Raw genomic sequence first — 6,924 nt, 5'->3', positions numbered from 1 at the left:
CATCCTACCCAGAGTGAGACCTGTGTTAACTTTGGTCCCCAGCATCACACGTCTCCATCTGTTCGAGTATGACTGAGAGCAGTAGCCCCCCCCTTCTCATGCTCCCAGTGTTCTAGTGATTGACCACAAAATTTCCCATCCAGTTTCAAGTTGCAGCCAGTTAACTAGATCTTCAAGTAGTTATTTCTGCAGTTACCGGGTCAGTACACGCACATTATAGAACATGTGGCGATGACATCAGCATCATGGTGAAGTGAGAGACCCTTTGGATCTCCCCGTAAATCTACGAGTTGGACATCTATAACCCAACAAAGGTTCCTCTGCTCAACACACTAGCATGACATGCACACATCAGTACATCTGAAGGTGGGCATACTAGAATGCCTAGGAGATAGAATGGAGGGAAGGATGGGGATAGTGCACACAGCCAGTTCCCCAGCTGTTAGTAGCTGTGCCTGCAGCCCCAGCTCGTGTAGTGGTGGAGGAGTCGGGGAGTGGCCCCACACTGCCCAGAGGAGGGTAAGGGGAGAGGCGTCAGCACAGCAGAATCCAGCTCCCTACTGCTGAGTGGCAGAGCCTGGTAGCCCCTGGGACACATTGAAGCTCTTCCTGTTAACAGCACAGTGGCGCCAGCGACCCTACGTAGGGAACCAGGTGACAGCGTGGCAGTGTCATGAACCTAGCTCCTTTTCACCCACCACATCCCCCCCACCACGGTGATAGTGCCCAGAGACCCGAGTGACAGCTGGCACACCCAGACAGCGACTCCCACGACCGCAGTGATGCCGCCCCTGTCCCCCCCCCCCCCAAAGTAAAAGTAGTGCGGCTAAGAGAAAACGAAAACGTGCTATAGCGCCATCTAATGGAAAACAAGATCTCTATCAACCTGTTGACTCGTTCTGGTCAAACCGGTACCTAAGAAAAGTGTCCACTACTTTATAATGTGCCCACAGAGGAAAAACATATCAAGCACCATGAACAACCAAAGTAACATGCTAACACAGAAAGAAAATGACAGTTCTCCAGAAATCAAACTGAAAGTCACAGAAGATTGTGATCTAAATGATAGAGAATTCAAAATAGCAGTCATGAAGAAACTGAGATACAAGACAACTCAGGCAGTTCAGTGAGTTCAGGAATAAAATTAATGAACATAGGGAGTAATTTACCAAAGAGATTTAAGTATAAAAAGAACCAAACAAGTTCTGGGCCTGAAGAACTCAGTAAATGAGATGAAGAATACATTAGAAAGCACTGGAAACGGAGGAGAGAATTAGCTCAAAGCTAGAAATTTAGAAATTCAGTTGGATGAGGGAGAACTAAGGTTTTCTAAAAATGAAAGAACTCTATCAGAACTATCTGGCTCCATTAGGAAGGGCGACCTAAGGATAAAGGTAATCCCAGAAGGAGCAGAGGGAGAAGGGAACAGAAAACCTATTCAAGGAAGTAATTGATGAGAAATTCCCATAGCTAGGGAAGGAATTAGACCTTCAAATACAAAAGGCTAACAGAACACCTAATTATGTCAATACAAAAATATCTCCAACACACATATTAATACTGTAAAAGTTCATAATAAAGGAATTCTCAAAAAGCTGGGGATGGGGGTGGGGAGGAAGACAGTAACCGACAGAGGAACCCCCATCAGATTATCATCAGATTTCTCAGCAGAAACCCTACAATGGGATGATACATTAAAAACATTGAAAGATACAAACGACCAGGCAAAATAATATATCCAGCAAAGTTATCTTTTAAATATGAGGGAGAAATAAAGGTTTTCCCAGACAAAAGCGAGGGAATTTACCTCCACAAGACCTGCTTTCAAGAAATGTTGAAAGGAGATTTTAACCGAAACAGACAAAAGTACACAAACTTTGATTCTGCTCTGACAAACAGAGCAGAAAATTGCAATTATTTTATAATAGGGTATTAAACAATTATAATGTAAAAGTTAAAGAGAAAAAAGCTTTTAAAAAACTTGCTACTGCAAGTTGAACACAACATAAACAACATAAAAAGGGATACTTTGTGACAACAAAACGAAAGAAGAAAAAGGATGAAACTTGTATAGGTGAATGAAGATAAGATGCTATGAGAATAAAAAAACTATTTTAGCTATGTGACATTTTATATAAACCTCATAGTAACCACAACACCAATATCCAGAGCCTGAGACACGAAATATTAAAAAAAAAAAAAAAAAAAAAAGGAAATGGAGAAAAACATCACAGAAAACCACCAAACTGTTATAAAAGAGCATACAGAAACACAAGGGAAAAACTGGAGATACAAAGTAATCAGAAAACAAAAGATATAATGGAAGTAGTAAGTCTTTATATATCAATAATCACCCTAAATATAAATAGACTGAACTTACCAATCAAACGTCACAGTAGTTTAATGGATTAAAAAAGATCCAACTATATGCTACCTTTACAAGATGTATCCCAACAATAAAGACAAACATAGGCTCAAAGTGAAGGGGTGGAAGATGATACTCCAAGCAAATGGTACCCAGAGGAAAGGGTGTAACCGTGCTCACATCAGAAAAATAGATTTCAAGGCAAAAAGGTAATAAGAGACAACAATGGATATTTCATAATGATAAAGGGGACAATCCATCAAAAAGACATAACATTTAGTAATATATGTGCACCCAACCTGGGAGCACCAAAGATATAAAGTAATTATTAGCAGGTCTTTTATTAATTTATGAGAGTCACAAATTAATAGTAGACTTTAACATCCCACGTACACCAATAGATAGATCATCCAGACAGAAAGTCAACAATGATACATAAGCCTTAAATGACATCAGACCAGATGGACTTAATCGATACAGAAGTTTCCATCCCAAAGTGACAGAATATTCTTCTCAAATTACCATGGAATATTCTCAACAAACAGATCATATCATTGGAACACAAAACAAGTCTCAATGAATTTAAGAAGACTGAAATCATATCAAGTGTCTTTGCCAACCACAACGGCATGGAACTAGAAATCAACTACAGGAAGAAAGCTGGAACATCACAAATATGTGGAGATTTGTTACTATTACTTGTTACTGAACATCTGTTGGGTCAATGAAGAAATAAAAGAAGAAATCAAAATGTATAGAAAGACAAATGAAAATACAACATACCAAGATATTTGGGATGCAGCAAAGCGGTACTAAGAAGTTTATAGGAAAACAGGCCTATTCCAAGAAAGAAGAAAAATCTCAAATAAACTAACAAACTATCCAATTACTAAGGAACTGGAAAACTAACTGGAGAACAAGTGAAGCCCAAAGTCAGTAGAAAGAAGGAAATAAAAATCAGGGTGAAAATGAAATAGAGAATAAAAAGACAATAGAAAAAATTAATGAAACAAAGAGCTGCTTCTGTGAAAAGATAAACAAAATTGACAAACCTTCAGCAAGAGTCACTTAAGGAAAAAGAAGATTCAAATAAAATCAGAATTGAAAGAGAAATTGCAATGGCTACAATTACAGAAATACAAAGGATTATATACCACCAAATTGGACAACCTAGACAAAATGGACAAATTCATAGAAATATATAACCTTTCGAGTTGGGAAAGCTGAACAGCCATATGCAAAAGAATGAAACTAGGCTACTATTTTACACCATAATCAAAAATTCAAGACTTGAATGTAAGACTTGAAACAATAAAATACGTAAAAGAAAATATTCACTAAGCTTCTGGACACTAGTCTCAGTACGGTTTGGGGGAATTTGACTCCAAAGGCAAGAAAAGCAAAAGCGAAAATAAGCAAATGGAATTACATCAAGCTAAAGGACTTCTGCACAAGCAAAGGAAACCATCAACAAAATAAAAAGGCAACCAACCAATGGGAAAAGACAAATCACATATCTGATATCCAAAATTCATTAACAACTCAAACAATTCAACACCAAAGAAACAAACAATCCAATTAAAAAATAAGCAGAGGATCTGAATACACATTTTTCAGAGAAAGACCTATGCATGGCCAACAGACATATGAAAAGATGTTCAACATCACTAATTATTAGGGAAATGCAAATTCAAACCACAATGACATACCACTTCACACCTGTTAGAATGGCTATTTTACATCCTGATGTTGGTAAAATCTACAGTAAGAAGGAAACTTCTATCTGAAATTGTGAAGAAGGAAAATCATGCTAGTTTTGCTGTTACACCTTAAACTGCAAAAGTTACCACCATAGTGCATGATAAGTGCTTAGTTAAGATGGAAAAGGCATTAAATTTACGGATGGAAGATGAACAGAAAACGTGTTCTGATTGATGGTATTGAGCCTATCTGAAGACTTCATCAAGGGATCCCCTGAAACTAGTGACTCCAAGCCATTTACTGAAAGTAAGGGATGATTACAATAAGATATTTTGAGAGAAACCACATTCACATAACTTTTATTACAGTATGTTGTTATAATTGTTCTATTTTATTATGGTTGTTGATCTCTTACTGTGCCTAATTTATAAATTAAATTTTATTAGAGATATGTGTATACAGGAAAAAACATGGTGTATATAGAATTTGGTACTATCTGACGTTTCAGGCATCCAGTGGAGTTCTTAGAATGTATCCCCCACAGATAGGGGGACTGTTGTATTTTGAAAACTATAGATTCTAAACCAGAGATTGGGCATGACTTTTACTTCTCTCTTGAGATGTGAAAATCTGCCCATACATAGGTGGACACCCACCTCACAGAGAGCTGATCATACTTAGGAACTAAAGCCAGCTTCTGTTTGGATCTACAATTTAACAAGTTAGGAACAATAGTGAGCTTTGCAAGGCAATTTCCATGAAGAGAACATGGATCCATCCTGTCTGTGCATGCTCCCATCTTTAAGAGGTTGAAATCTTGGTTATATGGCTCCTTCCGTCCAGGTATTTAAAACAAAGACTCTCTGGAAGCCACTTTCATTGACAGTCTCTGCTATTACTCTGTGAGTTCAAGGATTTCATTATAAGTTTCATGGAATCTAAGTGTGAGCCCTCTGGCCCAATATCCCCATTTTGGAGATGAGAGAAACCAAAAGATATGTCGAACCTAACCTCATAGCAAGAAATGGGACCAATTCAGGTCTTTTGATCACTCAGGACAATGCTCTTTTTCACCAAACCATACTATTGAAGCTTATTTCACAGGACGCCTCAGGACTGACATTAGTTGTAGCTTCCAAAGAGAATTCCATTCAATTACTAACTTAACAGAATTATTCAATGCAACACTTATGTCTGGCTTCTTGGGGAAGGTTTTCAGAGTGAATTTTAAAATTATGTTTAAATCAGCCCAGGTGTCAAGGAGTTAATAGCTATAAATTGTTCTTTAGTTCTTCCAAACTGAATGCTTCTTAAAACTAGATGCCTCTTGATAGTAAGCCTTTGTGTGCAAAGCAACAAGTGTACTTTGCCCATGGTTGTCTTTGGTTTCTGAGCTAATTTTGTATCACAGGTGCAAGATTTACTTTAATTATCAAGATGAACAGCTGAGGGGGTCAGCCTATTACCCATCTGGTCCTAATCTAGCCAAGAGGCCTCTGTTCCCCATGCCAATATTTTAAATTGTCAATGGCCTTGACTTTTCATGTTGCTGGAGTTTTAATCTCATCTGTCAATTGTGGAGCTACTGAAAGATCCCCTGCCCCCCTAAACACCTCCTCACCCCCTCCCAGATTATTACACAAACATACTCCTTTCAAGGTGTCGCTGCAAAAGCACCACTCAGCGGGATCTCTAAGCCGCAGAGGCCCCAGCACCTTTCAGAAGCATAACCTTCCATTCAGAATCCTCTGTGGTTCCTTCTAGCTCAATGGCTATGAGACACCAGAGAATTTACTGATGGATTGAGAACTTTCATCCTCCTCCTACATTGCTGTGGCCCAACAGATGTTATTTGCCATGCAGTCAACTCTCTCACTATTCTAATTTGTTAATCGGAGGGGTGGTCTGCTCTTCAGTACAAAATAGGGGCCTGGATTTTGGACCTGATACCACACTTCCGCTCTGTGACTTTGAGTCCATCACCATTTTCTTCTCTTTCCATACTGGAGCTGTTGGATGTTCAATGACAGTCCTAAAAGGCACCGACTGTAAGGGTCCTCTGCTGGCGCGGACATCAGACTGTGTAGGCCTCAGAAGTGGCTGCAGGGAGGACACACTGAGCCCCCAGCTTGCTTCTGCTCTGATGATCTGTTATGTATTGGAGTAACACTGAAGGTTTTGTTTGAAAAGGAGGGTAAAAATGCATGACCTGCCCTAACTCCTTCACTTTGCAGGTGAAAACAGTAGAGTGAAATGTTCACATATCGCTAGTGAGCTGAAATAACTTGTCCAAGCTCACACTCCTAGTTAAATGAGGACTAGTCCCAGGCCTCTTGGTACCTCCATGTGCTGATTTTCAAAATGCTTAAAAGTTCCGAGTAACAGCACGGATGCGAAAGTTCTCTGTAGATTAGGAAGGACTAAACTTAAATACGGAGTGATTCTTGTGGTGGTGGCCAGAGGGACACCTGGGGTATATTGGAGCCCAACCGCGATTCCTATCAACAGCTGATCTTCGGTTGGATCTCAATCACTAAGAGAAACTTCTTAACATTTTACATCATTGTAAAGTCTGCATAGAACACAGCAGCCATTCATTTATTCTCCACTATGCAGACTCCGGAGGCACAAAATACAAGAGGTGAATAAGACATGCCCTGCACTGATACAATGAGAGCTCAAGGGAGTCAGAGAGGAAGAAACACTCATTCTGCCTGTATGGAAAGAGCAGGGCACAAAGCGTAAAAAGCCCCAAAACCCAAACCCAAAAAAACCCCAAAGCTCCACAAATTTTAGTTGGAAAAGGCCCTTGAAGGATAAATGGAGACATTGCTATGATGTGGTCAGTGTGTGGCCCC

Source organism: Rhinolophus sinicus, chromosome 14 (genome assembly GCF_057876585.1).
Source record: "Rhinolophus sinicus isolate RSI-liver-muscle chromosome 14, RSI-T2T, whole genome shotgun sequence".
Taxonomy (NCBI): domain Eukaryota; kingdom Metazoa; phylum Chordata; class Mammalia; order Chiroptera; family Rhinolophidae; genus Rhinolophus; species Rhinolophus sinicus.
The sequence above is the reverse complement of the archived record's forward strand: the minus strand, read 5'-3'. Positions refer to the sequence as shown.